We start from the raw sequence: 20,923 nt of genomic DNA on the forward strand, positions 1-20,923 counted from the left end.
ACTCTGTACAGAAAGCTAAGCCAGAGGGCCCAGGGCGCTGGAGCAGATGGAGCTGTCCCCCCAGATGGGCTGACTCTGACCCCAGCTCTACAGGCCTCAGCACGGGGGATGATTTACTCTCCTCCTGAGGTCTCAGTGCTCAGCCTTCCCCCTGGTTTATGAGCTGAGTAGGTGAAGGGCATGTTTGACCTTTTCAGTTACTTCTCTCTGCTCATCACTGTAGCTGCCACAGAGAAATGAACTTCCTTTGCGTTTTTCCCACTGCCAAAAACCATGGCAGCCACTGCTGAGGATGAGATGTGTGGCTTGTTGTAAGCCTGGGAACTCAGTCTTCCAACAGCCTGATGGCCACGACAGCAGCCCACGTACCAAACAGAGGTCTGGGAAGACCTCCCTGGGCCTGGCACTGAGGTTTCCCTAGGAGGGTAGAGGCCGATGGGGTCACACGAAGTCCACAGCAGCCAATTAACTTTACATCTGCCTTCAGACCCCACTCTCCTCCACACGCCCTGCCGCTGGTCTTCCTGCCAACTCCAAGAGCAGACATATCTCTCCCCACCTCTGTGAGCCCCCCCCCCCCCCCCCCCCCCCCCCCCCCCGACTCCGCTCAAGCCTCTCAGCTCAGGATGAACTGCTCTGGCCTTGGTGCTGCTCTTCACTTTGTGTGTTGTGTTGCTCCCTCCTTTACTTTCCATCTGGGGCTCTGTATATTTGCTGGCTTTCTCTCCCCCCTCCCCCCTCCCCCCCTTTTTTTAGAAAAACAAAGTGCCATGTTTGGAATCTTGAGAAATAGAACCCCCTCATCTTTTTGCATTGCTGGGTACATTTCTGGTTTCTACCCAAATGATCTGCTAAGGTGAGAATGTTATTTTATCTGAGTAGGAGTATGTCACCATCACCCGGAAATAAAGGTGCCGGCACCCAGAATAAAACCCCAGCTCCTCATGATCTGGCTATGCTCATCCTGACCTCACCTCCCATTTCTGCCCATTACTAAGCCCTAGCCACACAAACCTTGATTCTGGTCTTCAGGTGGGCCAAGCTCCCTTCTGCTCAGGGCCTTTGCACCCACCCTCCTTTCTGCCTCGGGCACACTTCCCTGCATCTCTCCAGCTGGCTCCTTCCCAGCCAGACCAATATGGGTCTCATTTTGGCCTCTCCTGATCTCTCCATCTTGCTCCTTACTCCCCATTACCTCTCTTTTGTAATAGCTCTCTCTGATGTATTTTCCCTGCTGCACTTATCAATTTCAGAAATCATTGTTTTTTTTTTTTTTTTATTAAAAAAATTTTAAGGCAGTCCCGGCGGCCCAGCGGTTTAGCGCCACCTTCGGCCCAGGGCGTGATCCTGGAGACCTGGGATGGAGTCACATGTTAGGCTCCCTGCATGGAGCTGCTTCTCCCTCTGCCTGTGTCTCCACCTCTCTCTCTCTCTGTGTCTCTTATGAATAGATAAATAAAATCTTAAAGAAAAAATTGTTAAGTTTTTATTTTAGTTGGTTAGTATATAGAGTTATATTAGTTTTAGGCGTACAACATAGTAATTCAACACTTCCATACATCATCCCATGCTCATCACAAGTGCACTCCTTAATCCCCAACACCTGTTTCATCCATTCCTCCCCCACCTCCCCTCTGGTAACCAGCAGTTTGTTCTCTAGAGTTAAGAGTTGTTTTTTTTCTCTTTCTCACCCTCTCTTATTTTTTCCCTCTGCTTGTTTGTTTCTTAAATTTCACATGCGAGTGAAATCATATGGTATTTGTCTTTCTCTGGCTGATTTACCTTGCTTAGCATTATACTCTAGTTCCATCTGTTGTTGTAAGTGGCAAGATTTTATTCTTTTGATGGGTGAGTAATATTCCATTGCATGTATACATCTTCTTTATCCAGTCATCAATCGATGGACACTGGGGCTGTTTCCATATCTTGGCTATTGAAGATAACGCTGCTATAAACATAGGAGGGCATTATCCCTTTGAATTAATGTTTTGTATTCTTTTGGTAAACACCCAAAAGTTCATCTCTGGATCATAGGGTAGCTCTCTTCTTTTTACTTTTTGAGGAACCTCCATACTGTTTTCTCACGTGGCTGCACCAGTTTGCATTCCCATCAACAGTGCACATGGGTTCCCTTCTCCCCACATCCTCGCCAACACCTTCATTTCTTGTGTTGTTGATTTTAGCCATTACGACAGGTGTGAGGTTATATCTCCTTGTAGTTTTGATTTGCATTTCCCTGATAATAAGTGATAAGGGGCATTTTTTTATGAGTCTGTTAACTCTGCTTTGGAGAAATGTCTGTTCATGTCTTCTGCCCATTTTGTAACTGGATTATTTGTTTTTTGAATGTTGAGATTTAGAAATTCTTTACATATTTTGGATATTAACCCTTGACTGAATATGTCATTTGCAAATATTATTTCCTATTCTGTAGGTTGCCCTTTAGATTTGTTGATTGTTTCCTTCACTGTGTAGAGCTTTTTATTTTATTTATTTATTTTAAATAAATAGTTTATTTTTGCTTTTGTTTCCTTTGCCTCAGGAGACATTTCTAGAAAGAAGTTGCTATGGCCAATGTCAAAGAAGTTCCTGCCTATCTTCTCTTTTAGGATTCTTATGGCTTCAGATCTCACATTTAGGTCTTTAATAGATTTTGAATTTATTTTTGCATGTGGTGTAAGAAAGTGGTCCAGGTTCATTATTCTGAAGGCTGTTGTCCAGTTTTCCCAACACCATTTGTTGAAGAGACTGTCTTGTTCCCATTGGATATTGCTTCCTGCTTTGTCAAAGATTAATTGACCATATAATTGTGGGTTTATTTCTGGATTTTATATTTTGTTCTATTGATCTGTGTATCTATTTTTGTCTACTATGGTTTTGTAATATAACCTGAAGTCCAGAATTGTGATGCCTCCAGCTTTGCTTTTTTCTCAAGATTGCTTTGGCTATTTGGGGTCATTTGTGGTTCTATGCAAATTTTAGGATTGTTTGTTCCAGGTCCGTGAAAAATACGGAGGTATTTTTGGTATTTGGATGGGGTTATTAAATGTATATATAGATTGCTTTGGGGGTAGTATAGGTATTTTAATGATATTTGTTCTTCCAATCCATGAGCATGGAATGTCTTTCTATTTCTTTCTGTCATCTTCAATTTCTTTCATCAATGTTTTATAGTCTTCAGAGTATAGATCTTTCACCTCTTTCATTAGGTTTATTCCTATGTATCTTACTGTTTTTGGTACAGTTGTAAATAGGATTGTTTTCTTTCTTTTTTTTTTTTTAATAGGATTGTTTTCTTAATTCCTCTTTCTGTTGCTTCATTATTGGTATATAGAAATGCAACAGATTTCTGTATGTTGATTTTGTATCCTGTGACTTTACTGAATTTATCAGTTCTAGCTGTTTTTTGGTGGGGTCCTTCAGGTTTTCTACATAGAGTATCATGTCATCTGCAGATAGTGAAAGTCTTACTTCTTCCTTGCCAATTTGGATGCCTTTTATTTCTTTTTGTTGTTTGGCTGCTGTGGCTAGGACTTCTAGTACTGTGCTAAATAACAGTGGTGAGAGTGGACATCCTGTCTTGTTCCTGACCATAGAGGAAAAGCTCTCAGTCTTTCCCCATTGAGGATGATATTAGCTGTAAGTTTTTTGTATATGGTCTTTATCATGTTGAGGTAAGTTTCCCCTAAACCTACTTTATTGAGGGTTTTTATCATGAATGGAGGTTGTACTTTGTCAAATGCTCTTTCTGCATCTATTGAAATGATCATATGGTTCTTATCCTTTCTCTTATTGATGTGATGTATCACGTTGATTGATTTGCAAATAATGAACTGCCCTTGAAACTCAGGAATAAATCTTTCTTGATTGTGGTGAATTTTTGCATCTATGTTCATCAGGGATATTGGCTTGTAGTTCTCTTAGCAGAGTCTTTATCTGGTTTTAGTATCAGCGTAATGCTAACCCCATAGAATGAATTTGGAAGTTTTCATTGCTTTTCTATTTTTTGGAATAGTTTGAGAAGAATAGGTATTCATTCTTTAAGTGTTTGGTAGAATTTGCCTGTGAAGCCATCTGGTCCTGGACTTTTGTTTGTTGGGAGTTTTTTTGAATACTGATTCAATTTCTTCACTGGTTATCAGTCTGTTCAAATTTTCTAATTCTTCCTGTTTCAGTTTTGGTAGTTTACATATTTCTAGGAATTTACCCATTTCTTCCAGGCTGTTGAATTTGTTGGCATATAGTTTTCCATAATATTCTCTTATAATTGGGGCACCTGAGTGGCTCAGTTGGTGCAGCATCTGCCTTTGGCTCAGGTCATGATACCAGGGTCCTGTGCTCAAGCCCTGCATCAGGCTCCCTGCTCAATGGGCGGCCTGCTTCTCCCTCTCCTGCTCTCCCTGCTTGTGCTCTCTCTCTCTCTCTCTCAAATCAATAAATAATATTCTCTTATTATTGTTTTGGTAGTGTTTGTTGTTACTTCTCCTCTCCTATTTGTGATTTTCTTTGAGTCCTTTCTCTTTTTTCCTAATAAGTCTGGCTAGAGGTTTATCAGTTTTATTAATTTTTTTTCAAAGAATCACCTCCTGTTTTCGTTGGTCTGTTCTATTTTTTTTTCATTTCTATATCCTTTATTTATGCTCTAATCTTTATTACTTGCTTCCTTCTGCTGGCTTTAGGTTTGTTTGTTCTTTTTCTAGCTCTCTTCGGTGTAAGATTGTTTATTCACAATTTCTCTTGCTTCTTGTGGAAGGCTTGTAATACTATATACTTTCCTCTTAGGACTGCTTTTGCTGCACCCCAGAGGTTTTGGGCTGTTGTGTTTTCATTTTCATTTGTTTCCATGTACTTTTTTATTTCTTCTTTTATTTCCTGATTGACCCTCATTGTTTAGTAACATAGTATTTAACCTCATGTATTTGTGGTCTTCCCAGGTTTTTTCTAGTGTTTGACTTCTAGTTTCATAGAGACATGATCAGAAAATGTGCATGGCATGACTTTGTTGTTCTGGAATCTGATGAGGCTTGTTCTGTGGGCTAATATGTGATCTATTCTGGACAGTGTTCCATAAGCATTTGAGAATAAAGTGTATTCTGCTGTTTTAGGATGGAATGTTCTGATGTCTTAAATCTACCTGTTCCAGTATTTCATTCAAAGCCACTGTTTCTTTGTTGATTTTCTATTTAGATGGTCTGTCTGTTGATGTAAGTGGGGTGTTAAAGTCCCCTACTATCATTGTACTGTTCCCAGTTCCTTTATGTTTTATGTATTTGGGTGCTCCTATGTTGGGTGCATAAATATCAGTTGTTACATCTTCTTTTTTGGATCGTCCCCTTTATGATTATATAGAGTCCTTCTTTGTCTCTTGTTACAGTCTTTGTTTTAAAGTCTATTTTATCTTTAATTTAATATCTTTATTTATTTATAAGCACTGCTACTCTGGCTTCCTTTTGACATCCATTTACGTGACAGATGTTTCTCCATCCCCTCACTTTCAATCATTAGGTGTCTTTAGGTCTAAAATGAGTCTCTTGTGAAGCAATTTGGGCATTTGGGAGGACATTCATCATTTTATTTTCTCTTAGAGAAGAGTTGGTGTGTGATGCTGCAGTTCCTACAAGTGGCCACATGAGGGCAACTGCAGGAAAGCCACAGGTGGCCACAGTCCCAGGGAGTGAGATGAGTGAGGATTGGCCTCTGTAGTGCCTGGGGCACTCTCTTTCCTGCAGGGCCTGAGGGCCAACAGGGCTGGGACTTGGATGGTGACAGCTGACCAAGTAGGATGGAGGGAAATAAATAGGTAAATAACTGGTGTGGCAGTAGAGGTGTGTACCTGCTGGATTTCAGCACTGAGTATATCTTGTTCTTCTCAGCCTCTTCACACTGTCTAGGGACCACTAAACCAGTGGAAGTTCATTAAACATATCAATCACAATATTGATGGACATTGGAAAATAATCTACTTTCATGCCTGATTGATACTGATAAGATTTCACCCCAGAACAAATTAGCAAAAGCTTCCCTAGATTCTGCAGAGTATCGTGGGCATTGATTCTCTGCTAGAGGCTCCTGGAAGTTGAATCAACATCTGCCTGAGGTTTGCGGGGTGAGGGATTCTCAGCATGCAGATACATGGTGATTCTGCTGTACAATTTTGGAAGCCCATACAGAGTGATAAATTCACTTGTGTTTTGCTTGAACCATTTACTACTTATCATTAAATTAATGTCCACATTAAAAAATAACGAGACTAAAATAAATAAATAAATAAATGAGTCTCTTGTAGGCAGCATATGGAAGTGTGTTTTTTTTTCTTGTTTTGTTTTGTTTGTTTTAGAGAAAGAGAAAGAGAGCATGAGTGGGGTGGGGAGGGGCTGAGGGAGAGGGAGAGGAAGAGACAATCTTAAGCAGGTTCCATGCCCAACACAGAGCCTGGCCGTGGGGCTTGATCTCACAAGACTGAGATCATGATCTGAGCTGAAATCAAGAATCAGACCCTTAACCAACTAAGTCACCCAGGTGCCCTGAGTCTTGTTTTTTTTTTAATCCATTCTGTCACCTTATGTCTTTTGATAGGAGCATTTAGTTCATTTATATTCAAAGTAATTATTGATAGATATGTATTTATTGCCATCTTATTACTTGTTTTGTGGTTGTTTCTGAAGACTTCCTTTGATCCTTTCTGGTCTCTCTTTCATGTTTTGCTGACAGAAATCATCTTTTTTTTTTTTTTTTTTTAATTAGTGTCAAGGTGCCTGGATGGCTCATTTGGTTGGGTGTCTGACTCTTGATCTCAGTTCAGGTTGTGGGATCGAGCCCCCTGTTGGGCTCATCACTCAGCGCAGAGTCTGCTTGAGATTCTCTCTCTCCCTCTGCTTTCTTTTTTTTTTTCTTTCTTTCTTTCTTCTTTCTCTTTCTCTCTCTAAAATAAATAAATCTTAAAAAAATTGGTGTCGCTTTATTGTCTGTCTACACCATAGGTCATAAGCTCCGCATGAATTGAGGTCTTGCCTATCTTGCTGGATGCTGTAACCTCATTACCTAAAAGAGTGCTGAGCTCACAAGGAGCACTTACTTCACATTTGCTGAATGAATAATGATGAGTGGGCACATACAAAGTACTTACATGTGAATGTCTGTCTTTCCCGTTTGGGGAATCTCTACCCCAGCACCCAGTGTCTTGCCTTTAGCATGGAATACACATGCAATGAATCAAAGGACCCCTCACTCACTAGATTATCTGCCTCTTAAGGGGACAGACCAAGTTGTGTGTGTCTCTGGCTCTCCGACATCTTAAAGAACAACCATGCAAAGCGCCTGCTGAATTGAACAGGTTCCTTTCAAAGTGTTGTGTTGACAATGTGGGTAATTGAAGAAGAGGGCCTGTCTGGTCCTTCAAATGTGACTTGGTGGAAAACCTAACACCTGGAGTTCTTGCTCTCAGCTGTGGGTTCCGGATCGTGTGAGTGCAAAGGGCATATGTCACACAGTAGATGTGTTGATGAAAAATGGGGAGAATCTGCCTGAGATGCTAAGTGTCAGAGGAGCGGCGCAATATCCTTCTGACACTTGAAAATTGCAAATTTGAAAGGTTCCTTCTCACTTGTCAGCTGTCCAGGCCTTCCCTGCATAGACAGATTCCAGGCCTCGCCCTCCCAGCTAGATTTCCCACTGCTTGAGAGCCAGCCAGCCGGTATCTCTGAGATCCACCATGGGCACAGCAACTCAGGTGTCCTAGGCCCTCGGGTTTCAGGGCTCTCGAGGGAGCAGAGGCCATAGACAGCAAGGGGACAGAGTTCCTGCCCTGTTCCTTACCTCGGACCAGCTGCCAAGGTTGGCCCTCCATCCTGGAATATTCCTCAACTCAATGACAGCCACATGTAGAATCAATACCAGTGCAAGAGGGAGGGAAGGGAAGCAAAAGGAAGTTAACAGACCATTGCTCATCTTATTTCATAGATGGGGAAACTGAGACCACACCGCAAGGAGCAGATAGATGCAGGGCTAAACTCATAAAAACCAGCAGGGACTCGTTCAGTGACAAGTGATTCTAAAAAGGGAATATATTGGCTCAAGCACTGATAAGATGTGGGCTAGAAGTTGCTTCAGGTGTGGCTGGATCCAGGGGCTGTTTGTCTCTGCTTATTCTTCACATGAGCTCTCCCCAGGGGGCAGCTGTTGAGGGCAAGGTGGTCTGTGGGTACCTCAGAATCACCCCTTTCATTGTCTTAACATTCTCTTCACTCCATCTAGCCACCCACTTTTCTCTGTGTTTTTAAAAAATAAGCCAGGGATATTCCTGTCTTGGGAAGTGTGCTCTACTCCAGTGCCTGGAAATCCTTACCTCCCCTGCATTCTCATTTGCTGACCTCCTACAAGACTCTGCTGGAATCTACCTTATCATGCAGGCTGAACCTGACCACCTGATCTAGAAACAGAATCTGTGTCCCCAGCATTCCAGTTCTTACTTTGCTCTTCCACCTTATCAATCATTGCCTTCTAATTTACTCTACATACTATTTACTATCTTTACTGCCCTACAGCCCACTAGAATGGTGTTTATTTTATTCACTTATTGGAGAGAATGGTGTTTATTTTATTCACTTATTGTTTATTTTATTCACTTATTGGTGTTTATTTTATTCACACATATGCATGCACGTGTGCGAGAGTCAGAGAAAGAGAATATGTGTGGGGAGGGGCAGAGGCAGAGGGAGAAGCAGACTCCTTGCTGAGCAGGGACTCCAACATGGGGCTTGATCCCAGGACCCTGGGATCATGACCTGAGCTGAAGGCAGGGACTTAAAACTGACTGAGCCACCCAGGCACTCCTAGAATGTCTGTTTTATTCACTGGTGTATCCTAAGAACCCAGTAGAATCCTGTCACATAGTAGTTGCTCAATTTATTGGATGAACGCATGAAGCAGAAAGAAATTAATTCAACATCCAGACATTAGAAATACAGCAGTGATCGGATGCCTGGGTGGCTCAGTGGTTGAGCATCTGCCTTTGGCTCAGGGTGTGATCCTGAGGTCCAGGGACTGAGTCCTACATGGGGCTCCCTGCAGGGAGCCTGCTTCTCCCTCTGCCTAGTCTCTGCCTCTCTGTGTGTCTCTTATGAATAAATAAATAAAATCTTTAAAAAAAATACAGCAGTAAAAAAAAAAATACAGCAGTGAATAAAACAAAAAACCCTCTGTCCCTTTGGATCTCACTTTCTGGTGTGGAAGGCAGACAATAAACGAGATTTTTCAGAAGTACTAAATATATGGAGTTTCAGGTGATGATTAAGTGCCAGGCAGGCAAACACAGCAGATACAGTCAAGATGAGCCCTAGTATCTGTCACATGCTGAGAACCTAACAGAGATGGAGATGATTCTTGTTTCTTCTGCTGTTTTAATTTTACTCTTTTTGAAACTGAGAGAAGACAAGCACACTGCTAATGACAGTAATAAAGCTTCTCCCAGACTTATTTACAGGTTGTGCTTGCTTTTATTTTCCTTCCTTTCTCAATTTGGGAGCAGGCATGGGCAGCCCCCTGCCAGTCCACATTCCCCTGACATTTCCCACTCACATGATATAAATGAAGAAATATGCAGACTGGCTAGGAGTTGGTGGTGTTTGAAAACCCCTCTTGGAGTCTGCTGCATGGAGAAGCAGCAACCCAAACCAATAAACAGGTATTGACTTGCATTGGCATTAATGTCTTTTTGTATCGACAGCAGCATTTTATCAAAACTTGCCAGGGGGGAACATCCATCTTCATATTGACTTAAAATAGAAGATATTACAGGGTGGGTGTTTTATCTACACAGCACAGACCTCTGAATACAAATATAGATGTTTAATCAATATTCCATCATCAAATCATGATCTAGCTCTCAATGTTTTGCAAAAGAACCTCAAGATGAATATTAAAGCACAGTAATAATTTTGAAATGCAGCATTTTTTCCACTTTATTTTATTTTAAAGATTTTATTTATTTATTCATTAGAGACACACAGAGAGAGGCAGAGACATAGGCAGAGGGAGAAGACGGTTCCCTGCATCAGGAGCCCAATGCAGGACTCGATCCCAGGACCCCGGGATCACGCCCTGAGCCAAAGGCAGACGCTCAACCACTGAGCCACGCAGGCATCCCCAATTTTTTCCATGTTAATAAGATTTGGGGAGTCCCATTGGCCATCCTGTGTGGGCCGCAGAAAAAGACACCCCCCCTCATAGGAGGGATGGTGGGGGGAGGATTTGCAGACCAGAAGGCAGCTTCAGCTTTGCTATTTGTTTGAGAATCAATTGTGGAAGCACCCATAGCCTGTTCATTCTTCTACACTGTGGCCCACATTTAGATCCTCTTTGATCCCTCTATCATTTCTATGTTTCCTTCTGGTAGTGTCACTATACTTTTGCCTCCAGTGGTCAGCAGGTGCCACTCTTGGGTTCCTAGAACCATTATAAGAGCTGAGAGCTGGGAGGAGGCTTGGTGTTTATATTCTCCTGGGATGACCCTCAGCCAGAGATGGAGGAGTGGGATTAGGAAGACCAGCCCCCTTGCTGAAGGTGGAACAACTCAGGAGGAGGGGCTTACACTTCAGAGTTATCTGGGGATCAGGTGAAAGTTGCCTCCAGGGGGCTTTGGTTAAGCTTCCTCACTGTGCTTGGCTTTCCCCTTTTCTCACTTCCTTTTATTAGCCCCCTGGGAGCATTTCCATAACATAGCAGTTTCACAGGAAGCCTGTCTCCAAGGTCTGCCTCTGGGGAATCTGACTTTAGACATACCATTCATTCCACAAGTATTTATTGAGCATCTACTATGTATCAGTCACCAGGGTCAGAGCTAGAGACAAAGCAGCGAAGTCCATGTCTCCAGTGCTTTCCATGGGCCATAAAAAAAAAAAAAAAAAGGAACATTAAACAATAACTTTTGATCTACCCTGGATGGGAAGTCTGAGGCCTCCAGGACTGGGTGATAGAGCAGCTCACTCAGGTTTCTGTCTCTCCGCTCAGCTGGTGTGGCGTTGGCTTCACCCTCTGCTGGGAGCAAGTGGCTGCAGCAGTTCTAATCATCACATCTGAACATAACAACATCCAGAGGAAGAAGAGAAGCCATTCTTCTGTGGCTTTAAAGCAAGGACACTCTCCCTAGAAGTTTCTAGCCCCCTGGAGGAACTATCTGGCCCAAAGTGATTCATATACTCTTTCTTAAGCCCATCACTGTCAAGGGGGTGAAAGTACCATTGGGACAATCTGGTCCACCCTGGGACGTGGGGGTCAGGGTGGTTTCTCCTGAGGCTCAAGGGGATGCTTGAGGGGGTGACCATTGAAAGCAATTGGGGTTCTGTTAGGAAGGAGGAAGGAACGGGGAACTGCCTACTGCTTCCTCCATCACACTGCTCTCCTGGTTTCCTTCCCAGCACCTCTGAGTGCCAGCCAACATTCTCTGATCTGTTTACGTGATTCGGTCTGTGGTTTTTACCACCTGGTGACTCCCTGAGGACAGCAACCTGTCTGTCCCACTCAACACTGTGTCCCTATGAATAGTACGATGCCACACATGTAATTGAGCTCAATAAATATTTGATAAATAGGCGAATGGTAATAGGGAGGGGGATGGACAAATGGATGGGCAAACAGGTGCGGATTCATGAGAAGACACGAAAGGAAGGATAGGGAAGGCGGTGTCTTGTGACAGTGGCAGGGGCAAGGGGACTTCCCTCTCCTTGACGATGGAGCCTAAGGATGAAGCAGGAGGAGATTCCTTCCTGAAGGAGCAGCTTTGGGTGAGAAAGACCATGGCTCTGATAGTGACCCATGGAATGACTTCAGGTGTTGACCCCTCTGGGTCTCCCTTCTTTCTCAAGAGATACGGAGGGATATGAACACTTTGCTGAACATCTATTATGTGGAGATGCTAGGGCTGCACTCAGGAAAAATAGGGTGTTAGGCAAGCATTTATGGGGATCTAGGGTGGGGTTCAGGGCCCAGGTCTCAGGCTGAGGTGTAAAGGATGGGGGCAAAGCAGCAGACAACAAGGCAGTCAGACAACAAGGCAGGTTGAGTGGCCCTGAGGTGGGGCCCCGGCTCGTTTGAGGAAAACAGGTTAGCATAGCAGAACTTGGGGTGGGGTTGGGGAGTGTGGTGTGAGAGGTGGCAGTGAGGTCAGTGGGCGCTGGTCGGGGAAGGGTGGCATGGGCCAGAGCATGGACTATACACCTCATTCCAGGGTCATCGAACATCACTGATAAGGTTCGCCTGTTTAATGCAGGAGGCAAGAACGGAGGGCAGAGGGCCATCTAGGACCAGGTGAGGGGCTGTTGCCATGTCCCAGTGAGAGTGGAGGAGGCCAGGTCTGGTACATGACAGTGGCAAAGCACAGAAAGAGGCTGATCCTTGAAATGTTTGAGAGGAGGGTCTGGCAGCCCAGAGTCTGAAATCCTGCCCTGGTGGGGCTTCAGGATATTTGTTCTCACCTGCTTATCGAGTAGCATAAAGCAGGCCACCAAGGAGGATAAAATCCAGGGGTTTCCAGAGGGAAGCTTTCTTTCACCCTGTGCCAGGGTATGAAGGCGAGAATCAAGCATAATGCAGTTAAGAACTACTATGCAATCAATCATGCTAGCTTAAATTAAATGCAAGGTCCAAATACGTTGCCTAGCATTCTTCTACATCAAAGAGAGGCCAAGGAGGAAAATCCAGCATATCTAGAGTATCACTATTTGAAGCAGGAGAATAGGAGCCTCGTTATTTATGGTGGATAGCAAGTTGGTAGGGAAAAAATAAGGGAAGTGTTGAGGGACATAAGTTCTGGAAAACTTAACACTCTGGCCAAAATGTCACAGAAAGTATGTGGAACTTGGAGTTGGAAGACCTGCCTTGGAATCCCAGTCATGCTACTTATTAGCTGTGTGACCTGGGGTGGGTCACTTGGCTTCTCTGATTCTTCTGTTCCTCATCTATACGGCCAGGATGATAACAAATGCTTCAGAAGGTGACTGTGGTATGAAATGAAAAAACATAGGTGAGAGTGCTTTGTTAACAAAGAGCTCAAATGTCAGGAATTGTCAAGAAAGGATTTTAAAAAAGATTTTATTTATTTATTTGACAGAAAGAGAGAGAGAGAGAGAGAGAGAGAGAGAACAAACAAGCAGGAATGGCAGAGGGAGAGGGAGAAGCAGACTCTGCCAAGCAGGGAGCCTGATGTGGGGCTTGATCCCATGATCTTGGGATCATGCATGACCTGAGCCAAAGGCAGATACTTAACCAACTGAGCCACCCAGGTGCCCCTCAAGAAAGTATTTTTAAACGAATTTTTTTAAAAAAATTGGGTGATATTATTGAATTACTGTTAATTTGAGGGTATTAGGTAAAAGAATGTCTTTATCTTTGGGAGATGCATGCTGAAGTGTTGAGTGAAATGTCAAGATGTCTAAAACATTCAAAAGGTTCAGCAAAATCCAAGATTGTATAGCTCCGTGAATTATCTACTATGTTTCTATACACAATTGACCCTTGAACAACTCAGAGGTTACAGTACTAATCCCTGTGCAGTTGAAAATCCACATGTAACTTTTGACTCTCCCCAAAACTTAACCACTAGTAGCCTACTGTTAGCTGGAAGCCTTACTGATGACATAAACTGTCAGTTAATGCATATTTTGTAGTTAAACATTATACTGTGTTCCTACAATAAAATAAGCTAGAGAGGAGATGTTATTAAGAAAATTATAAGGAAGAGAAAATACATTTAGAGTACTGTACTATATTTATTGAAAAAAAATACACATATAAGTAGACCTGTGTAATTCAAACCTGTGCTGTTCAAGGGTTAACTGTATATCTATTTATTTCTCTGTATTGAGAGACATAAAGAAAACGTGACAAAATATTAACCACTTAGGACTGAAGAATGTGTTTTATTGAAGAATGTGTTTTATTAACTTATTTAACTTTTCAGTCGATTTAAAACTTTCAAAATAAAAGGTAGAAGGAAAATATCCATTCCAGGTGGACTGTAGATCTAAGTAGGGAGAGTGAAACAGGACCTCAGAAGATAACAAGAGGTAGTACCTTCCTGATCTTGTCCTTTAGTAGAGAAACACAGACACTGCCAAACTCTGGTTTGGCAGGGTCATAGCAGAGGGAAGAAATATGTCAACTTCTCTCCTACTCCTTCTCATCTCCTCCTGGGCCTCCCCTGGGCTGAACCCCATCAAAAGCCAAAGGGCAAAGTCTGGTGGTGAATCTGTAGATACCGACCTCCAAGAGCATGGAGTAAGGGGCAGGGCAGAAAAGGGCAGAGGATGAATCCAAAGGGGCAACTGGAGAATAACCAGTACCCTCCTTTTGCTGGCAGGCAGAAGCCAAAAATGCCAGATATTACTTGTCCTCAATCTTCCTTAAAACAAAGTAATGGAAAAATGATACCTGGCTAACCCTTCACCTATAGAGTCTGTGCCTGGCTCTGGCAGATATTTTCCTTTTTGATTGGAGAATGATGTGTGAGGAAAAGCCAATCCCTCCCTCCCTGATTTTGGACATTTTTGTGTGAGGACGTGATGTTAGAAGCCATGCAACCACCATGAAGGACAGAAGGCCAAGAGGATGGCAGAGAGCCCTTTATAATTCTGCACCCAATTTCAACATGTGTGTGGTTGGGGGTAGGGGGGCAGCTCCCCCACCAATAAGTAGTCCTCCAATACCAGCTGGCGTCCTACAAGTATTCAACTCAGTTCTTACACATCTACCTGGAGATAGCATCTGATCCCACAGGTTAGGGGCTCAGTTTCCCAAGACTGCCCCTTCCCCTCCCCCACTTCGGATGCCAATTGCATGTTCACGTTGTCACCTGTGCTTGTGACCAATCAGCTACAGACAGGAGGTTCTAAAGATGTTCTCCTCGGGTTCAATTTGTTAGAGCAGCTCACAGAACGCAGAGGAACATTTTACCTAGTAGATTACTAGTTTGTTATAAAAGGATGGAACTCAGGAACAGCCAGATGGGAGAGATGCACGGGCAAGGTCCTGGGAAAGAGTGAGGGGCTTGCATGCTATCTCTGAGTGTACCACCCTCCCTAAATCTCCATGTGTTCACCAAACCCCATCCTTTTGGGTTTTTATGGGTACTTCATTAACAAGGCTGACTGATTAGATCACTGGCCACTGGTGACTGAACTCAACCTCCAGCCCCTTTCCCCTCCCTAGGGCTTGGGGGTGGGGCTGAAATTTCCCCCATCCTTGAGGCGGGATCCAAAATTTGCCTGATTAACATAACAAAATCACCTGTAGCTCTCTTCAGTTAGGAAGTTCCAAGTTTTAGGAAGTCTGTACCTGAAGCACGGAACAAAGACCAAATACATATTTCTTACTATATAAATCAGAATATCACACCCTTACTAAGAGTCCTGACGTTGCTGAGCAACTGAGTCAAACCTGGGCCACCTGCTGCCTGATTTCTTGTGTTGAGCAAAAGTCTCCCATTACAAGGGCCCTTTTGGTTGGGTGTCTTGTCTCTGGCTGCAGAGAGCATCACAGCTGCTGCGCAGGTCAGAGTGGACTCCTTGTCCCATTTCCCTCAGTGGCACCCTCCAGGCTTCCTAGATGTCCCACACTGATCACAAGAAACAGAAAACAATGAAAACAAGGAACCAGACAGTAAGGAAGAGAAAGGTTATGAGAGGAAATCTACGGAGTCAGAGGAGGGAATGTAGAAACATGATCTATGATTTGTCAATAGAAATACAGGGAGCTAGGAGGTGATGCTTTGGCTGGGGAAGCAGGTAGTTAGCACCCTGCCCAGACCCCTCTGGATCCCTTTATCAGCTTGTGCACCTATCTCCCAGTTTCTGTAGGCTATGCTGCTACCAGCTCCCACCTATGACCTTCAGGGGATGCTCCTTGGGCCTTGGGGCTACCTTTCCTAAAATGAACCCACCAAGCCTCAGATGGCCTTTACCCGATGCATGGCCCCTTTGGGAGTACACAGACCTCACTCTCCTCTGCCCCAAGGCTGAACAAGCCCCAAGGTATAATTTGTGCCCAGGCTCCTCTTGGGACCAGGTTGCATTTGAGATGTCACCTCTATTGCATCCTTGTTTGGCTTCTTCCCCTTCCCTATCTTCTCCCTGCCTCTGATTTGTCCTGGGAAAATGGAGGAGGTGTGAAATCATATGGCATCTCCAAACCCTGGAGCCCTAGTCAGCATTGGCCTGTGGTGCCCCAGGCTGCCCTGGATCTCTGCATAAACCTCCCCAAAGACCCTATCTGTTCTCCTACAAAGTGGAGCTTACCAGGCCCACTATCACCCCACTTCTTCTTTTTTAAAAATGTTTTATTTATTCATGAGAGACACCGAGAGAGAAGCAAAGACATAGGCAGAGGGGGAAGCAGACTCCTGACTCCTTGCAGGGAGGCTGATGTGAGACTTGATCCCAGGACCCCAGGATCACGCCCTGAGCCAAAGGCAGACGCTCAACCACTGAGCCACCGAGGCATCCTATCACCCCACTTCTGATTCTCTCTCACGTTATTCCCTTCATCTGCAAGTGGCTTTTCTCACCATAGTATCATTAACTGGAGGAGGGACCTGCACGACAGGAATTTATTTATCTGAAAGACATGTCCGTCCTGCATGTTGCAATTTCTGCAGGAAATTACAGTCAAGAAGTCACAGGAGGAAGAGGACAATGGCCCCGCTGTGGATGTATTCAGTTTTTCTCACCAAAGTGTCTCCCTTGATGATGAGTCTTTGTCCTCTGCTGACCCCCAAATGTGCCAAGACCTTGAGCTCAGGGGATTGTACCATCAATGGTACTTCCCTGGTGACCCACTGTGGTAACTAATCTGGGATGTCATCTGTGGTTCCCAATCCTGGCTGCACGTTCAGGTCCCTTAGGAGTTTTTACAAAGTATGCTTAGACCCAGTACCCCTGACCCTCAGGAATCTGGGCAGGGGGAATCAGTATTTTTCAGGACCTTAGGTGACTGCAGTGTGCAGCCAGTATTGAGACCTGCCACTTCCTTGGATGGAGTGTGTCCCCAGGAGCCACATGCCTGGGGCCGGCCTTCTTGGTCACCTTCATTTCTAGAGAGGCCCCTGGGTCTTCATTGCTTCCCTCTTCCACTCTCCCAGGTCACCCCTCTGTTTTGTAAAATATCACTTTCTTTAAGTATTTGAGTATGAGGTTTCTGTGAAACTGAGTGTTTCTCAAGATCATCAACTGTTGGTAACTCAAATCCAAGAAGACAGAGTGGCAGAGTGGATATTTGGAGGTTTGGGCGACTGTTCCTTCTACCATCAAAGGTGTTCATCTGAGTTTATACGGTGGATGGAAACTTCAGTCTTCCCTGCAAAGAGCGGAGAGTGTGGTAGAGCAAGGGAGGCCAAAGCCTGAGGACAAGACGCTGCCTGCAGACTTCCTGACAACATGATAGCTGACTTTTGTGAAGTACCTATCTGATGGCAAAGACTGCTTTTTAAAACCTCACCTTTCATCACTAGACAAGACAGGAATATTTTACCAATATTTTACTTAGAAGTGCCACTCAGAACAACATGTTAGCCCTTATGAAATCATTCTCACTTTCTTGTTCTTTTTCACCCAACTCAAGGGGGGAACAAGCAAAGCTTGATCTTCAGCTGAATAACCTAAACCTCAATTAATTACTCAGAAAGATCTGCCTTTTTTCCAGTCTAAACACTTCAATGCCCATCATCAAAGGCACAGGCAGGGCAAGGAACAGTTTCAGATCACCTTCACCACCGCACTTCGGGAAATTCTGACCTTTTAAAATCATTTTAGAGGACATGTTAATTCCTTCCCTTTGACGGTTACCCTGTGGATTCTCATATTTTCCTTTCTCTCATGTCTGCCGGTTAGGAAAGACACTATGTTTTAATTAAAATTCTTTATTTGCCTAAGGACACAATAGCCAGCTCCTGACTTATAGAGAAAAATAAAATCATCTGCTTGGCCCCATATAGGAAAAATAATCATTTAATACATGGTATTTGCCATTTTTTTATCATTTTTTTGGGGGGGGTAGGAGTGGATAATAAATACATGTAACATTTATCTTCTGTGTAACCAGGTCATCTGGCCTCTGGATCCCTAAAAACATTTCTTTCTGACTTGCAGTTACGCACCAAAGAGAAATATCAGGCCATTGCCTGTGGTTTGCTCTATATACGTCCATTCTTCTACTAGACCAGTGGGTCTCAACTCTGGATGCTCATGAGCAGCATGTAGGGTTTAAAAAATATGAATGTGTAAGTCCCTGGGCCAGAGATTTTGAACCAACTGGCCTCCTGGAAGGGGGTTCAGACATAGGTATATACAGGGGACCCCCAGGTGATTCTAGTGTGTGTGTGAGGGGGTGTTTGAGAACCACTGCTGTTGACCATCAGCTCTTCCTGGTGGTAGGGAGCAATACTGCCTCCTTCACCTGGTACCCCAGAACCTGCCACAGAGTCTGTTACATGATAGATACTCAGAAGTCTGCTACGAACCATATCCTGGAATGAACGTGGGGTCTGGAACCACCACACAACATCACCCTCTCCTGATCTATTTTCCAGATGCTATGTGTTAAGTAAGGATTCTTAGATCATCAATTCTGAAAAGCAGAATTGCCATGAAACTCCTTTGCCATGGTTCACCTGGGCCCCCATTCTATCACCCGCAAATAATCAAAGACAGTAACATACCATTTTAACCTATAGAAATGAATCAATGCATTGAAAATAAATTTTAAGTTACTTAAAAAGGTATAGCAAGAGCCAAATAGTACAAATATCAATGTTACCTAATTACTTTCCTTTGCCCCAAACTGTAGATAGCACTGCTCAGAATGTACACCCATTTCTTCCATGTGGATTTCAGGCAAAATTTGAAAATAGCTACCTGAATAAAAAAGGCAGACATCAAACTGTCCATTTTTACCTTTATTTTGGCTGCTTAGCAGATTGATCGATTGACTCACTCATTAATGCACTCATCTCTTCCTTCATCTTGGGCCTTTGAGACTCTTGTGTGTGCCAGGCACTGTTTCAGGCACCAGAATATAGCAGTGAACTCAGGTGGTGAGTGTCTGGTCTCAGGGAGTGTGTACTCAAATATGGGAGCTACACAAGAAACAAACAAGCAGAGAGCATGCACTTCAGGCAACAGTAAGGACCGTGATGAAAATAAAGCAGGAGGACCTCATAGCAAGGGACCAAGAAACAACTTTGGCCTGCTAGTCAGGAAGGGCTTCTCTGAGTCTGAGGGCAGATTACCAGGCAGAGGGACAGCTAGAGCTAGCAGTGTGAGCAACAGGAAGTCCAGGGGTTAGAACTTAGCAAGAGAGAGAAGACTGGTATGAAATGAGAGACAGGAGCCAGATCACCTCAGGCTTTGTGAGCCGTGATGAGAGCTTTATTTTTTATTTTTATTTTTGTGATGAGCGCTTTAGATGCTAGCAATTAAAATGCTAACTAAAGCCATCAGTTTTCACTTTAACAGGACTGCTAGCACAGAAGGGGGCAGTAGTGAGACAATTGCTATTGATAGACTTTGTAGCTCTGGAGAAGTGATTCCACTGGGTAAAGCCAACACAAAGAATTACAAGGATTCCTGTATTCTTGAGAGTTAGATAAAAGTTGAGATATTAGACCAATTCATATGAATGAAATACCCTTCGTTGGCCCGAGAGCCATATGGCTTGTCTTCTCTCTTCATTTAAACCTCTGTTCACATGTCACTTCCCCAAAGAGGCCTGCCCCCCTACCATCCATCACTCTCAATGCCCTTCTCTTGTTTTGGTGCTCTTCACGGGTCTTACCACTACTAGATATTATATATCTGTGTTAAGTATTTAGCTCTACATATTTTGCATCATTTCACAGTTCTCCCTCCCCACCTGCATATAAGCCTCCAGAGGTCAAAGACTTCATTTACTTTGTTTTCTGCTGTATTCCCAACACTCAGCACAACCCCTGGCACACAGCATGTGCTCAACAAACACTTGTTGAGTGAATTTGCTGGAATAAATGCCGTTGGCTTTTGCTGCATTTATGTGGGCACGAGGCACTTGGGAGCACCCCAGTGTTCCTGGGCTTCTACTTCCCAAGCACATTCATGTCCCTTCTAATTTTTCTGCCTTAATCACTTTAAATGTACTGACAAGAACAATTGACCAATTAATAGTGCTTATGCTCTTGTTCCATCATTTGTAATCCATGATGCTCCTTCTATTTGTAACGGCCTTTCAATTTTTCATGACTCAAAATGGAGGACATACATAATGAATACAAATAGCAAATTGATTAAATGTAATGCATATTCTACTGCTTGCTGGGTTTATGCCTGTTATTAATGACAGAAATCCAGCAAATTCTCATGAAAACACCGATGACATACAACCTTTAATGCAAGATGTTGGAGCGCTAGGGGTCCTAAATTTTCCTAATTACTGAGCAGCAGCAGACACTAATTTCCCAGACGGCAACCTTTGTAAATAAGAACATCAGCATGGCTGCTTTGTCCAAGTTCTTTTTGCTGAGCACAAAACCCATCATGCAACCCATTTTTACTTCACCAGACTATTTGTGTTGTGTTTCAAAAAAAAAAAAAAAAGATACACTTGAGAGATTGCCTTATGAGCAAAGTATAAAGGATGCCACTTGTGCAAAATCAAATTTATTGTCTACTCAGAGATTGCCTGTATTTTGGAATGCTAATATACTGTGATACAGATTTCACAGAGCTTCAGCTGGTGTGCTGAGGATTAAAGCATCACAAAGGTGATAAAGCAAAACAGGAAAGAAGATAGGGATAAGTCTGAAACGGAGAATATGGTAAAGGAGATGCTTTTAAAAGATCCACCTGTCTAAATGTGCAATCTTGGTTTCCAATTGCCAAAGGATGAGCTGGCTTGCAGTAAGAGA

At 43.5% G+C, this 20,923-nt stretch overlaps 1 long non-coding RNA gene across 3 annotated transcripts in view; it reads right to left on the bottom strand.

Moving 5' to 3' along the window:
• LOC144314434 (uncharacterized) overlaps positions 1-20,923 on the bottom strand; it is a 92,552-nt gene that overhangs the window by 5,436 nt on the left and 66,193 nt on the right. Inside the window, exon 5 of one of the 3 annotated variants that reach the window (XR_013380310.1) lies at positions 18,939-19,120. The exons of the other annotated variants lie outside the window; for them this stretch is intronic. This is a non-coding gene — a long non-coding RNA (uncharacterized LOC144314434). The remainder of the gene's footprint in view (positions 1-18,938; positions 19,121-20,923) is intronic. 3 annotated transcript variants of the gene reach the window in all.

The sequence above is a fragment of the Canis aureus genome, chromosome 5 (genome assembly GCF_053574225.1).
Source record: "Canis aureus isolate CA01 chromosome 5, VMU_Caureus_v.1.0, whole genome shotgun sequence".
Classification (NCBI taxonomy): Eukaryota; Metazoa; Chordata; class Mammalia; order Carnivora; family Canidae; genus Canis; species Canis aureus.